The 15110-nt window shown below is 39.5% G+C and overlaps 1 pseudogene; it reads right to left on the reverse strand.

Moving 5' to 3' along the window:
* LOC107664639 (probable enoyl-CoA hydratase) overlaps positions 1-14687 on the reverse strand; it is a 23963-nt pseudogene extending 9276 nt beyond the window's left edge.
* Positions 14688-15110: the final 423 nt, after the last annotated feature.

The raw sequence follows: 15110 nt of genomic DNA on the forward strand, positions 1-15110 counted from the left end.
TTTTTGTACGTGAAGAAAACAAAAATAACGACTTTATTCAACAATTTGTCTCCTCTGTGTCTCTCCGCATCACCGTAGCGCCATTTAGTACTTGGCAGTCAATGGGACAGTCACAAGCCTCCCAGTTTTCATCCAAAATATCTTAAATTGTGTTCCGAAGAAGAACTAAGCTTTTACGGGGTTGGAACGACACGGGGGTAAGTGATTAATGACAAAATTTTAATTTTGGGGTGGAGTATCCGTTTAACTTCGGAGTTAGTTGAAATAAAATACCTTCTGATGTTCATTCATGTTTATTTCGTGCTTTTAAGTAAAGATGATCGACTCAAGTTGTCACGACAAATTAAAGAGCCACAAAACAGTATTTAATGTTTGAATTTCTCAAAATATAACAAAATTTGAAAGCAAAGACTTTGTTTCATACCAGAAATAACCTGCTCTGTCTTCTCTGTCGGCGCGTTGTCAGTGTCCTCTTTGCTCTGCACTGCGTGAGAACATGATGTGTGACATGAGAGCGAAATGGCTTGTGAAGGGTCAATTGTAAGTAGTGTTTAATTTACTCTTATTCAAACTCTTACTAGCATTTGATTTGATAGTTAGTTAAAAGAAGCCCAAGTGCCACTAACAGGCCTATTGTAAATGTAAAGTGTAAGCAGTTCAAGTTAAATTTTTGTCATTAAAATTCTCTTTTGTTTAGTAACTATTTTCTTATGCATCTCAAAAATCTACCTCCCAATACTATATATATATTCAATTCAATTCAAGTTTATTTGTATAGCACTTTTCATGATACAAATCGTTGCAAAGCAGCTTTACAGGAAATTAAGTTTCTACAATATATTTAGTGGGGCTGACGAGCTAATCAGCGCGGCTTCACCTGCCGCTCGTTCTGTCCTGTCTTTATCTGTCTCGTGTGTTGTACTGCATGTTGTCAGATCGTTGTTCATCCTGGCTCATGCTTGTTGTTCTCTCCAGAGTCTGTGTGCCCGGCGGATCTCTGCCTCGGATTATTTCCAGTCTGGGAACCCATCGAAGTCTCGCTGGATTCCACTGCCCTAGCTGGATCGGGTCAGGATTTTGCAATCCCCGTGTGCTCACGTCTACTCACCTGAATCATCATGTTTGGCTTGTGACCCTGTTCACTATTTATTGTCACAATAAATCACTTCACTTGCAACTGGATTCTGAGTTCTCTTTCCGTAACAAACAGTACATCCGTCTAGTTGCAAATTGTAATCCAAGAGATTCTGTGTAGTTTTTTTCTTTTTTGGTCCAGTAAGTTATATCTGTCTTATCCGAATTTAATAGGAGAAAATTATTGGTCATCCAATCTTTTACATATTTAATCCCGTGGCAAAAACAGAGAAACAAATAGAGACATAAACCCAAGCTAAAGAATAATAATGTGCATTTGATCAGATATAACTGCAGTACAAGATTATGAGATGCATTATTGATGCAAGAAGCAAGTAATTTGTCATTTTAACAAGTGAAGTTTCTGTGCTATGCTGGGGCCCGAAACCTGACTGAAATTCTTCATAGAGATAATTTTTTGCAGGAAGGAGCACAGTTGAGCAGACACAACTTTTTCTAAAATTTTAGACATAAACAGAAGATTTGAAATGGGTCTGTAAGTTTACTGATCAGCCAATAAAAATGCGACGTGAAATCAATGCGACATGGCACTAAAACCTCAAGAAAATAATGATCTTTAAAAAAGCATCATATGACCCCTTTAAATAAGAACAATACTAATGCAGACAATTGTCTTAGCAAGCACCAAAATTTTTCATTGCACAAAAAATTAAACTAATCATTACTGTAGAGCACCAGTAAAGACTTGAAGACAGCAGGCGTCATGTCTTCCTGGGTGGCTCAAGTACAGTAGAGGCAGACAGTCTGAGGAATGGGTTCACGGGAACATGCGGGCAATGCCCGGATGCTTGGTTTAATGAAAGAGAGGGTCATGATGATGGCTCTATGTTTTAAATGAGCAGCTGGAAAAATCAGTTCCTGGCAGTAAATTATAGCACTGCTGGCATATTTATACACACTGTGGTCATATTTGTAGCATAGAGAAACTAGTACATGCAGAATGAAACTGTATCAAATTTCTCTTCTCTTTCTATGTACTGCAAAGCCTGTCCACAATAGTTTAGCATTGCAGGATTTAATTTACTATGTTTGGATTGAAATTGACAGCTTTTATTTTATTACTCATAATACAGCCATTTATAGAATCCTGCAAGTGCCACTGTACAGTAAGGTAATATCATGGTACATAAATATGGTAATCCAGGGAGTTTCTATGTTTTCTCAAGCAAAGCACATTTTTTAAATCCATTGGAAAAATTTTTTTGGCATAGTAAACATATGCTGAAGGTACACATTATTTGGCAACATGCTTGAGCAAACTAATCTAAGTGAAAATTTCTGATAATTTTTATTGTTCCATTTGTTTCTCTCATGCTTGACAAATCTTGAATGTTTGATGTGTGTACAAGTATGTGTGTAAGCATCCATATGTCTCTTGGGAAGGCACTGCCACCTGGCTATTTCTGGCAACAGCTCAGATACTTTTAAAGTGGTCATGAACTGCCTTTGTTTTTATTTTGTACTGTTCTCTGAGGTCCATTTATAATGTTATCAAGATTTTTACATCATAACTTAGAAGTAATAGGCTATTTTCCGTCCTGTTTTTAACCCCCCTCATCAGAACACTCTGTTTGACTAGGCGTGGTGGATTGTAGACTCAGAAGTAAACGCCCACTGCTATGATTGGCTAACAGTTGTGTATGTTTGACAGCAATATTCCTCATAGATGGACACTGCTGTGATTTAGGTCAAAAACGCATAAATACTCAGCACATATCAAATGATCTGTAAAAGCAGACAAAGCAATAGTGACCACGTAATAAAAACAGTTACTTACACTTGTGTTGCGACATTACTGTCGGATCCAATAGTTTTATAAAACATTTTGTTTTTGTCAAAAATTGCAATTATCATTACTGTAAAGTTATTTAAATTGTAGTTTTTATGGTCATTTTACCATTTTAAGTGTTACCATAGATACTGGTGTTGTTTCAAAACAACCTAAACAACAAGTAGTTCTATTCTAATATCAGAATTTTCTTGTAGGATTTTATTTTGGGATTTTCTTCAAGATTTTTTAGAAGTAAAATCTCCCAACCACAAACCCCTTCCTCCAACCCAGGTCCAGAGTTGTAGGTATGAACAAACAAAGCAATGCTGTCCGATGCCACTCCTACCTCAACCTTAAACAAATTAACATCAAAGTACAATAAATGAGAAAACAATACCTACCAAATCTGCGACAGAAAACGCCCATGATGGAGCTCTCCTCGACCACCCTCAGGTCAGCCGGCAGGGCCAGCTCTAGACCCCCAGCCACAGCGTACACACTGACTGCTGCGATCAAGGGTTTTGAGAGTCTCATACGAGATGGACCCTACAACCAACAACACACATCAGTATATTGCTGTTCTACCCTTTGAATCATGCTGTAGGACTGAAAACATTGAGTATCAGATGTCAATTATGAAGAGCATATACACTGAAAGTGACTTAATAATTGTAAGTCGCTGTTACCAGTGGGTGTATCATCCAAATGTTAAGAGTATGTGTGCTCTACTATTGGTAGTTGCCGATAGTCTCTGTTGCTTATGTGGTACATGTTACTCATTTCACATGTGAAGAAGATGATACATAATAACAAAGCTCATTTACAAATAAAAGTCTTTAAAGGAACAGTAGCAAAAAAAATCTTGTTTAAGTCTGAAGGCCTGTTCACAGCAAGACAAATGTCCGGTGTAAACATAAAAGAGACAGAGACAAGGGAGCTGGTTCTGGATTCCTCTCTGTTATTCACTCTCTCTAAGCAAAATAGTCATGAGCACCACCAAATCGTAGTTTTATATAACAGCAGTGGCTCTGGGCATGCGACCAAAATTGCAAATTTTCGCAATGCAAAGGAGGGGGAAAAAATCTGTTGAAATGACTGCAATGTTTGTTTCATTATGAACATTTTGGTAGACATTTTAATTTTAATAAATGGCTGTTAATGTGACTGTTAATACTTTAAGAGTCATAGAAACATTTCTTAGTTACAATATTATAGCAGACTTAAAGGTAATGTATTAAATGACTCCTCTATGCAATACTGCATCTCAGAAGGACCACTCCGTACCATGGGATCAGGACCACGGCAGACATCTTGCTCCAGTTTAAGAGAACCAGAGCTCTGGGCCAACTCCTTCAGATCAAAACCAGCACAGAAATTCCCTCCTGAAACAAACAACTTGATTATTTAACTGACAAGGCAACCCTTGTGAAAAAGAAGTCCACTTTAGCATACTTTTAAAAAAAGAGTACTTATTACGGATATAATATTCTTTAAAATAATATACTTAAGTGCAAACTTAAAGTACTGTTTTCGGACAATTAATTAAATGTTAATTGCAATTAAAAAATAATTAATATTAATTCCAAACTGCTGAACTTTAGAGGGTTTTGTTTGTTTGTTTTTGGCCCACTTAAGTAAGACTTAAAATCATAGTTCACCCAAAAATGGAAATTGTGTCATCATTTACTGACCCTCAAGTTGTTCCAAACCTTTATGAGTTTCTTTCTACTGTTGAACATAAAAAATATGTAAAGAATGTGGGTAACCAAACAGTTGCTGGTCCCCATTAACTTCCATAGTATGAAAACAATGCTAAATGGAAGTCAATGGGGAGCAGCATACATTCTTCAAAATATCTGAACTTTCAGAAATCAGCATATAAGAATAATTTCTGAAGATTTCATTTCTAATGAAAATGATATATTAAAATGTTATGTGTTTTAATTTATAATGAGGAAGATGCAATTTAATAAATTAAAAGTATAGGCCATTAACTTTTAGGTACCACTTTATTTTAAGGTTTCATTGTTAAATATGTTACATGTATTTACTATGGTGATAAAGTATGCATAATCGCAAGTAATTAATACTAAACCAGCCCTTAAACGTATAATAAGTAAATGTTTTTAATTATTATTTGTGTAATTACACCACAACAAAGACATAAAGTGGTACATGTATTGTTAAATAACACACTACAGTTACAATTAATCATACATGTGCTTAGGTATATTAGTCAAAATCAAAATAAGTGTACTTCTTTAAAACACAACAATGATTTAAAGTTCACTTTAAAGTTTAACTTTTAATTTGCCATTATTTAAAAGTCCACTAAGTGTGTAAAAAAACAAAATCATTAAAGTGTTCTTTTTTTAATTACACTTCAGTGTTCTTTTATTTTATTATATCAAAATTGATATTATACAATACAGGTTTTTTATATACTTTAAAGTACACTACAAATGTCCATTTACCACAATTAAGCACACTTCTTTCTCACGAGGGAATACATGCTAATTGCAAGAGTTATTTTAAACTTTCAAATTATAATTTATTTCAGAGAAAAATTACCAGTTAAAACAGTCCTTCAGTGTACTTTAACATATCACAGCTTGAACTAAGCAATAAAACAGCAATTATTCATAATTTAGCTGTAATGTGAACATGGACGCAATTTTCGTAATGGCTTCCTAATGGACTAGTAAAACCTAGACCAGTATGTGACATTGTGTGCGCTCAATTGCATTTTAATGTCCTTTTAAATGCCTAAGATATAGTATGTTAACACAGACCTGAACCTGTGTTCTGGTGAAATAAGGGAGTTCTTGTGTGGCCATCATTACCTCTTGCACTCATTCACCTCTTCAAAGCTCAAGCAATTACTGTCATCACACATTTTTTATGTTGCTATCTATGTAATGTTACCTACTGTGTTCAGTTCACCTGCAGACAGTCCTCTGGCTGAGCTCCAGGTTTAGAGTGTGAGAGAGAGCAAAACCTCTCATTTGACTCGAGATAAAGGTGATTTAGGAAATTTGAGCAGAGATGGTTGATCCAGGTTGAACAAATTATTTCTATCGAGGGTGTGCAATTTGATGGCCTAGGATAATTATTTTCAGTGTGGTAATATTGCCATCACAGGCTTTGACATAACACAGGACTCTTATAGTCATGTGCTGCCCACTTAGTCAAAGATTTTAACAGGGGGTGGTAGGATGGGAATCAGGGAAAAGTGGATGTATAAACTATTTCTTTGCTTTACCGCTCAAACAGATGACATATTTATTCTTTTCACTAACCATCAAAGTACACCAAAGTTCACATCAATAGCAGCGTGTAAGTGAACTTACCGACTCCATAAAGCACTGCCACATTAAGGCTGTTGTCCTGGTCAAAGGCCGACAGCTCCTCAGTCAGTCCCTGAGCAGTCTCTTGATTTACTGCATTACGCGTGTAACAAGTCGTCAACAGAGTGAGGATCCATCTGCAGCTTTATTAAAATCGTAGTCAACAGGCAAGGTCAAACACCAGCAAACACCACAGAGGAGAGAAGCCAAATCGTTATCCAGGGACGTGCAAAGGGTCGGGGCAGGCAGCAAACAATCAGTAGTCAATGAAACAATAGCAAGAGTTCGGGGGCAGGCGGCAGGCAATCAGAAGGAGAGAAGGGTCAAGGATGTCCTTAGCATTGACCCAGGAACGCTCCTCCAGACCGTACCCCTTCCAGTCCGCCAGATATTGGAGGATGCCACCCCGACACCTGGAATCAAGTAGTTCTCGAACCTGGTAAATCTCCTCGCCGTCAACCATGATGGGTGGAGGGCCCTGGTCACTGGTCTGCTCCTCCTCCTCCGCTCTCGGACCACCAGCGGGTTTGAGAAGTGAAACATGAAAAGTGGGAGAAATGTGATAATTAGCGGGTAATGCCAAATGGTAAGAAACTGGTGTAATTTGTTTAATAATTTGGAAGGGACCCACATACCTGGGACTGAGTTTTCTGCATGGGAGTCGGAGGCGGAGATCTCGGGTAGACAACCAGACCCATTACCCTGGAGTGTATTCAGGACTGGGGCGACGGTAACGATCAGCTTGCGACTTTTGTCTTCTAACAGCATGTAGCAAGTGTGTGTGAGCTTGGTTCCAGATGTTCTCGCTCCTCTGGAGCCAGTCGTTGACAGCAGGTACTTCAGTAGGTTCTCCTGACCATGGAAATAACAGTGGTTGGAAACCCATTATACATTGAAAGGGAGTGAGTCCAGTTGAGGGTTTTTGTAGTGAATTTTGAGCGTACTAGTGAGTATTGTGGTGTTGTTATTGGACTTGTGGAGGTCAGTGATGAAGTCAATAGCCAGATGGGAGCATGGTCGGTGGGGAACTGGTAAGGGGTGCAACAAGCCAGATGGTAGCTGTCTGGGAGATTTACTTTCGTTACAGGTGATGCAACCGTGGATAAAGTCTGTAGTGTCAATCCTCATGGTTGGCCACGAGAATTTGTTCTGGAGGAGATGGAGAGTGGCCGTAATTCCGGGATGACCAGAGCTGAGCCCCGAGTGAACGTGTTGCATGACCCTTTTACGGAGTTCCTGAGGAACAAAGATCTTATCGGGAGGGGAGAGTTCTTGTGAACTGGACGGGGGCCACAATCAATAATTCAGAGAGAAGGCTTTCCTCAGAGTTACTGGGATCTAGGCAGTCGTTTTGACATGACAAAGCATCAACCTTGGTATTCCTGGAACCAGGTCGATATGTGACAGAGAAATCGAAGCGTGTAAAGAACAGCGCCCATCGGGCCTGTCTGGGGTTTAGTCTTTTAGCAGATCGTAGATATTCCAGATTCTTGTGATCCGTCAGGACAACGAAGGGGTGCTTTGATCCCTCTAGCCAGTGTCGCCATTCCTCCATAGCTGCCTTCATGGCCAACAATTCCCGGTTACCGACATCATAGTTTTGTTCAGCAGAACTGAGCTTGCGAGAAAAGTAGGCACAAGGGTGAAGCTTAGGTGGAGTACCATGCCGCTGTGAGAGAATGGCCCCGATGCCAGTATTTGAGGCATCCACCTCGACTATGAACGGGATTTCAGGATCAGGGTGATGAAGAATGGGAGCAGATGTGAAGCGTGATTTGAGTTCCGTGAAGGCCTCTAGTGCTGAGGTAGACCATATGAGATGTGCAGAGCTTCTCTTTGTCATGGAGGTTAGAGGGGCAGCTACGGAGCTGAAGTTTCTGATGAAGCGGCGGTAGAAATGTGCAAATCCTAAGAAACGTTGTAATTCTTTTAGTGTTGCCGGTTGTGGCCAGTCGAGAACAGCTCTGACCTTCTTCTCATCCATCGCCACTCCCTCCTGACTGATGATGTAACCCAGGAATGACGTACCGGTCTGGTGGAATTCACATTTCTCAGCTTTGGCATACAGTTTATGGTCGATGAGTCTTTGTAAAACTGACCTCACGTGTTGTACATGTTCCTCATATGTGTTGGAGTAGACAAGGATGTCATCGATGTAAACAATTACCCAGTGATCCAGCATGTCCCGGAAGACATCATTGATGAAGGATTGAAACACAGAAGGACTGTTAGCAAGGCCGAAAGGCATAACAGAATATTCATAGTGCCCAGTACATGTGGAGAAGGCTGTCTTCCACTCATCACCCTCTCTGATGCGGATGAGATTGTAAGCGTTGCGGAGATCTAACTTGGAGAAGTAGTTGGCTTTGCGAAGTTGCTCCAAGGCAGATGGTACTAGGGGTAATGGGTATCGGGGTATCGTTGAGACCCTGGTAATCGATGCATGGATGTAGACCTCCATCTTTTTTCTTAACGAAGAAGAATCCTGCTGATGCAGGTGAGGTTGACGGTCTGATGAATCCCTTAGAAAGTTCCTCGTTGATATATTTCTTCATAGCCTCTGACTCGGGTTGAGATAAGGGAAAGATACGGCCTTTGGGTGGTGTTGCACCAGGTGGGGAAATCGTGGCCTAATGGTTAGAGAGTCGGACTCGTAACCCAAAGGTTGCGGGTTCGAGTCTCGTACCGGCAGGGATTGTAGGTGGGGGGAGTGAATGTACAGCGCTCTCTCCCACCTTCAATACCACGACTGAGGTAAACAGCTCTCAGCTGTTTTAACTCTCCCTTGAGCAAGGCATCGAACCCCCAACTGCTCCCCGGGCGCCGCAGCATAAATGGCTGCCCACTGCTCCGGGTGTGTGTTCACGGTGTGTGTGTGTTCACTGCTGTGTGTGTGCACTTTGGATGGGTTAAATGCAGAGCACTAATTCCAAGTATGGGTCACCATACTTGGCCATATGTCACGTCCCTGTAGTAGGTCAATAGCGCAGTCGCTAGAACGGTGAGGAGGTAGTTCTGACGCCTTGGATTTACTGAAGGCCTCAACGAGGTCTGAGGCAAGTGTGGACGAGTGTGGTGCAAGTGTGGCTTGAACTGAGATTGCTGGCTTGTTGCTCAGACACTTGGCTTGACATGAAGGATCCCACTGAATGATCCGACCCTCCCTCCCGGGGGTGAGTGGGTCATGTTGTCGTAACCAGGGAAGTCCGAGAATTACCGGGTTATGTGGTGAAGTGATGATGTAGAAACGAATGCTCTCCGTGTGAAGGGTCCCGGTCTCCAAACATAAATCATAAGAATTGCAAGGGATTAGAGGAATGTTATGTTGTCAAGCAAATTCATGTGACATGAAATTCCCAGCTGCCCCTGAGTCCAGTAGCGCTGAGGTAGATATGTTATTATCCTCTATGGATAGTGTTATGGGTACTTTTATGCATGTACTGGAGTGATGTGCCTGAATGCATGGACTCACCGCAGAGGAATTACAAAGAGGCGGTCGCGTGGGACAGGAGGACCGCAGATGGCCAGCTTGGCCGCAATAGAGACAAAGACGTTGAGTGATTCGGCGCTCTCGCTCCTCTGGAGACAGGTGAGTGTATCCAAGCTGCATGGGTTCCACAGAGGAGGAAGATGAGGAAGTGATCCTCTATGGATAGTGTTATGGGTACTTTTATGCATGTACTGGAGTGATGTGCCTGAATGCATGGACTCACCACAGAGGAATTAAGAAGAGGCGGTCGTGTGGGACAGGAGGCCCGGAGACGGCCAGCTTGGCCGCAATAGAGACAAAGACGTTGAGTGATTTGTTGCTCTCGCTCCTCTGGAGACAGGTGAGTGTATCCGAGCTGCATGGGTTCCACAGAAGAGGAAGACGAAGAAGTGATTGGAACAGGATGACTGGTGGGTATCGTTCTGGTAGGGCGATGAGAACGAATCAAATTGTCAATTTGAATAGCCAGTTCTATGAATTGGTTGAGCGTTCTCCCCTCGTCCCTGCACGCCAGTTCAGATTGTAGTTCTAGGCTGAGCCCCTTGCGGAAGAGCAGTTTCAGCGTGCTTTCAACCCAATCAGTCTGAGCGGCGAGGGTGCGGTATTTGTGCCCTGACATAAGGCGAGCAATTGTCCATCCACATCTTTACCTCCCTCAGGATGTTTGAATATTTCTCGGAAGCGTCGGAGAAAAGTACTAAATGAGGGGAAAGCTGATCCATCCTCCCTCCATACTGCCGTGGCCCACTCTAAAGCCTTACCAGTTAGTAGTGAACATACAAAGGAAATCTTACTGATATCAGTGGTATACATCACAGGCTGTTGGTTGACGAACAAGGAGCATTGCAACAGAAATCCCTTACACTTTGTGGGGTTTAGGTCGAATTTGTCTGGAAGAGCCAGGCGAGGATTCATCGAGGGAGTGGAAGGGGATGACGTGTCCATGCTCAGCTGACTAAGCGCTGATTCTGGAGATGAAAGGCGCATACTCCGAAGCGCGTTAACAAGCTCCGATAGTGTCGTCAGTCGAGCCAGTTGGTGTTGATGAGCAGCGAGTTGATTCGCCTGAGCTGATACTTCCGTGGTAAGTTGAGCCAGAGCTGCTGGATCATGTAATGGCGAAGTCTTCTGTAACGAGGCATCAACAGAGTGAGGATCCATCTGCAGCTTTATTAAAATCGTATTCAACAGGCAAGGTCAAACACCAGCAAACACCACAGAGGAGAGAAGCCAAATCGTTATCCAGGGACGTGCAAAGGGTCGGGCCAGGGAGCAAACAAACAGTAGTCAATGAAACAATAGCAAGAGTTCGGGGGCAGGCAGCAGGCAATCAGAAGGAGAGAAACAGTCCAAGGTAATACACAGAGAGGCAGAGGCACAGCGGGAGTCTCGTTTGTGACAACGCGCTTCAGGACGGTTAATCCCAATAAGCATCACCATACCCCTCCTCAGAAATCACCATCCCACTTGCACCTACCACAATCACAGAATGAAATGCATGCACATTCATCATAATCTGTTGGCAGATACAATACAATAGACAGACTTAAAAAACAATAAAATATGTGAAATAAGTACAATATATGTGTCATACAATGACATAAATTTTAGACACTTAAGACATCATTGCATTAGATAAAATAATAAATCAAGTTTCAATTATTTCAAATATCAATGATTTTATCATTTTAAAAACAAACAAACTTTTTTTTGTGAAATGTTTTGCTTGAAAAGTGCTTGTGCCAATTTTCTTTAAAATAAACCATATTTGCTTTGATATTGGTATAATGCAATGACATTCACATTTTTGTTGACATTCACAGTGACATTTAAAAAAAAAAAAAAAGTCTCTTATGCACACCAATGTTGCATTTATTTGATAAAAAAAATGTAGTAAAAACAGCAATATTGCAAAATATTATTACAATGTTAAATAACTGTTTTCCTGTGATGGCAAAGCTGAATTTTCAGCAGCCATTACTCCAGTCTTCAGCATCATATGAGTTTTCAGAAATCATTCTAATATCTGTTGCTCAAGAAACATTTATTATTATAACATATTTGGTGGGCTTCTTTCAAAAACATTAATAACCTTAATTATTCCAAACTTTTCACCCCCTGTGTATATATACAGTGACATATATTATTGATGTTTGCTCACCAAGAAATGTTATACTAATAAATGTTTCTTGTAATTAATAATAAAAGTAATCAATCTTTCACAGAAAATTAATAAATCTAACAAAGAATACATTGCCTTCGTATTTTGGATGCACTGTAGGCTAACTGCTCTGGCCACTTTGTTTTCCTGGTTTAAATATTTTGTAACAAATATCATCATATACTGTATGTGAATTGAGTTTTAAGAATTGTACTTGCTAAATATTTTATAAATATTTTATAGCCTAGATATGTAACTAATATAATATACCTACTTATAACAGAACAAGGTCATAATGTTTCTGATCAGCTAATCTAAATAATCTTTAGTTTCTAAACACATACACACACTGTAATTGCTGACATTATGTGTAAAACTGGATTTCTGTCAAAAATAAAATACGATAAAAGGCTGTTCACCCATTGTACTGTTTCTGAAGTCCAACTCACAGTTCACAGAGAGTCACAGCTGATTGGCCAGTAATAGTTAGTGAAGTGAACATCAGAGCTCCCTCCTACAGAGGGAGACTATAAACTTACTGCGCAGATAACATCCTCATTTCTAGACTCAGTCAATTATGTTAAGGTTATATCTGAAAATGATAGAATTTGTTGTGAGAGCATTGTGATAGCATCCTGAGGAAGTACAAAGAGCAATTAAGAGTCTGAAAAACAATAAATCCCCAGGGTGTGATGGACTCACCGTTGAGTTGTACAAATTATTTGCTGATGAACTTACTTCCTTTTTAACTCATGTTTTTAGAGAAAGTATTGTAAAAGAAGCTTTACCGCCAACGTTGATGCAAGGTATCATAACATTAATTCCTAAACCTAAGAAAGATCTTACCAACTTAGACAATTCTTTTTGTCTAAGCCACTTTAACACCACTTTTGTCTAACACCACTTTAAACAACATGTTTAAAATAAACTGGATAAACAATTGTATCAATACACCCTCATCTATGTGGAATCTGATCTCTAATGTTATTTTTCCAAACTAGGTGGCTTCTTATGTTTCTTATTAATCTGTAATTATAACATCATGAAAATCCCTATCAAATTATCTCTTTTTACACCTCACTCATATCTAATCTGGAATAATACGAATTTACTGTATAAACACAAATCTCTCTCTTTTTAACAATTTGTTTTGAAAATTGGTTTAAAAATTTTATTATTTTTGTGTCTCAACTTTTCAATCAAAATGGTTCAATCTGTAATTACTCTGTAATTTTTAGCTAAGCATGGAAGTCCTGTTATAGTCCAAAGGAATTTGCAATTGTTGCTGATGCAGTGCCATATGGAGTTTTTTAGAGGTCTTTCTTTTCCAATCTCCTGTCACTCAGTGGATCTTTGTAAAACACTTGTTGGTAAACAGTGCCTTTCGTCATCTAAATCCAAAACACAATAAGGAAATTTGAGTTTTGTCTATTTCTGTGCCTTAAGTTATGTAATATCTTATTGGAATGGTTTTGTAAGTGATATTCCCTGGAAGAAAGTTGTCACAGTCTTCAGCGGGTGTGCCCATGATTGCCACCAGATGACACTGTGTTCTGTGAGCACATGGCTTGTGTTGTGTTTGTTTGTTGCCATGTGCTCTCTCCTGTCTATTGTCTTGCCCCGCCCATCTTGTTACCTCATTATTGTTTAAGTTGCTCCACCTGTGTCTCCCTCGCTAGCCTCCTCATTTGGTTTCCTATTTATTCTCCTGGTGTCTGTAATCTTGTGCTGATCTGTCGTTTTTCATTGTGTGTGTAATGTCTGCATGTAGTGCAGTTCCTAGCCGGCCTGTCTGTTTTTCCCCCTCGGGGTTGTTTTAGTTTGTTTTTGTTTCATTTTATTATTAAAAGAAAGAACCATTCATCCTGCACTTGAGTCCTCGCTTCATCTCTCCACACGCACCGTGACAAAAGTTTGGTCATTACCTCACAAATACTTTATTACTAACAAAATTAGAGAAATTACATTTAAGTTGATTCATAGATTATACCCGGATAAGTGCTCATTTAAAATACTTAAGAATGATATTAATACCAACTGTTCTTTCTATTTAGAAAACCCTGAAGCCTCTTTACATTTATTCTGGAATTGCTCTTACACCACATCATTTTGGTGTGACATTCTTGATTTTATCAAATGTTATGTGAATCCTAATTGAGTTTACTTATAGAAATGTAATGTTTGGTTTTCATGAATGTGAAAAAAAGGTGATGCTTACTTCATAAATCTTATTTTTCTGTTAGCTAAATATCATATAAATGTAAATGTTCTAAATGCAAACCTATTTTTTTGAGATTCAAACTTGAAATGAACATTTATTTTGAATCAATTGAATTCTCTACCAATTTAAAAGCAATAAGAACAATGGCTTTGCTAAAGGACTTGGCACTTCCTCTGGACTGAAAGACTGAATGACCCGGTCATTCCCAATGTATTGTTATGATTTGACGATGATGACAATTGTTGTTATTATTACTGTTTTTTTTTTTCAAGTCTTCAATAATAATAAAAAATCTATAAACTTACCGCGCCTGAAACCCAGACAAGTCAAATCATCTATAGTAATCTTTCAAGTTTATACTGACCTCTACTGACAAAAACCGGAATCTCGGTTAATACTTTACCTGGGTCAGCGCTTTTTCTTTTTTCTTTTGAAATGGTGCTGTAAACTCCTTGTCCTTTCATTGAGTTTAAAGTCATGTGGTGAATTGACCTCCTAAAGCTATTATTAACTGATAGTCTCCCTAAAGTTAAAGTCAACATGAAATCAAAATAGAAAATTCTTATTTTTTAATGGAATACTGTAGTGTTTATTTTACATAATTTATCCGTGCACTTCATTATTATTTTTTTTTAATTCATGTGATCTCTTAAAGGGGTCATATGATGCAATTTCAATTTTCCCTTTCTCTTTGGAGTGTTACAAGCTCTTGGTGTAGGTCTCCATTTTGTTTGCAACGCCCCACCTTCCAAAGATCCAATCAATTCCCAAAGGACGAAATCAAGTCCTGCCCTCTCATTTCAGATGCCGTTTCACTCGTATATATGTCACAGTAGAGAAGAAAAGACAATCGCAACTTCCGTTTCATGCTGACTTTAAAGCCATGATAGGCAATAGTATGTTCCTGCACAACCGGAGGCTGCAGTTTCAGGACCGCAGTTCTAGGACCCTATTCTTTTGTAACA

This window comes from Sinocyclocheilus anshuiensis, unplaced genomic scaffold (assembly GCF_001515605.1).
Source record: "Sinocyclocheilus anshuiensis isolate Anshui unplaced genomic scaffold, SAMN03320099.WGS_v1.1 scaffold35, whole genome shotgun sequence".
Lineage (NCBI taxonomy): Eukaryota > Metazoa > Chordata > Actinopteri > Cypriniformes > Cyprinidae > Sinocyclocheilus > Sinocyclocheilus anshuiensis.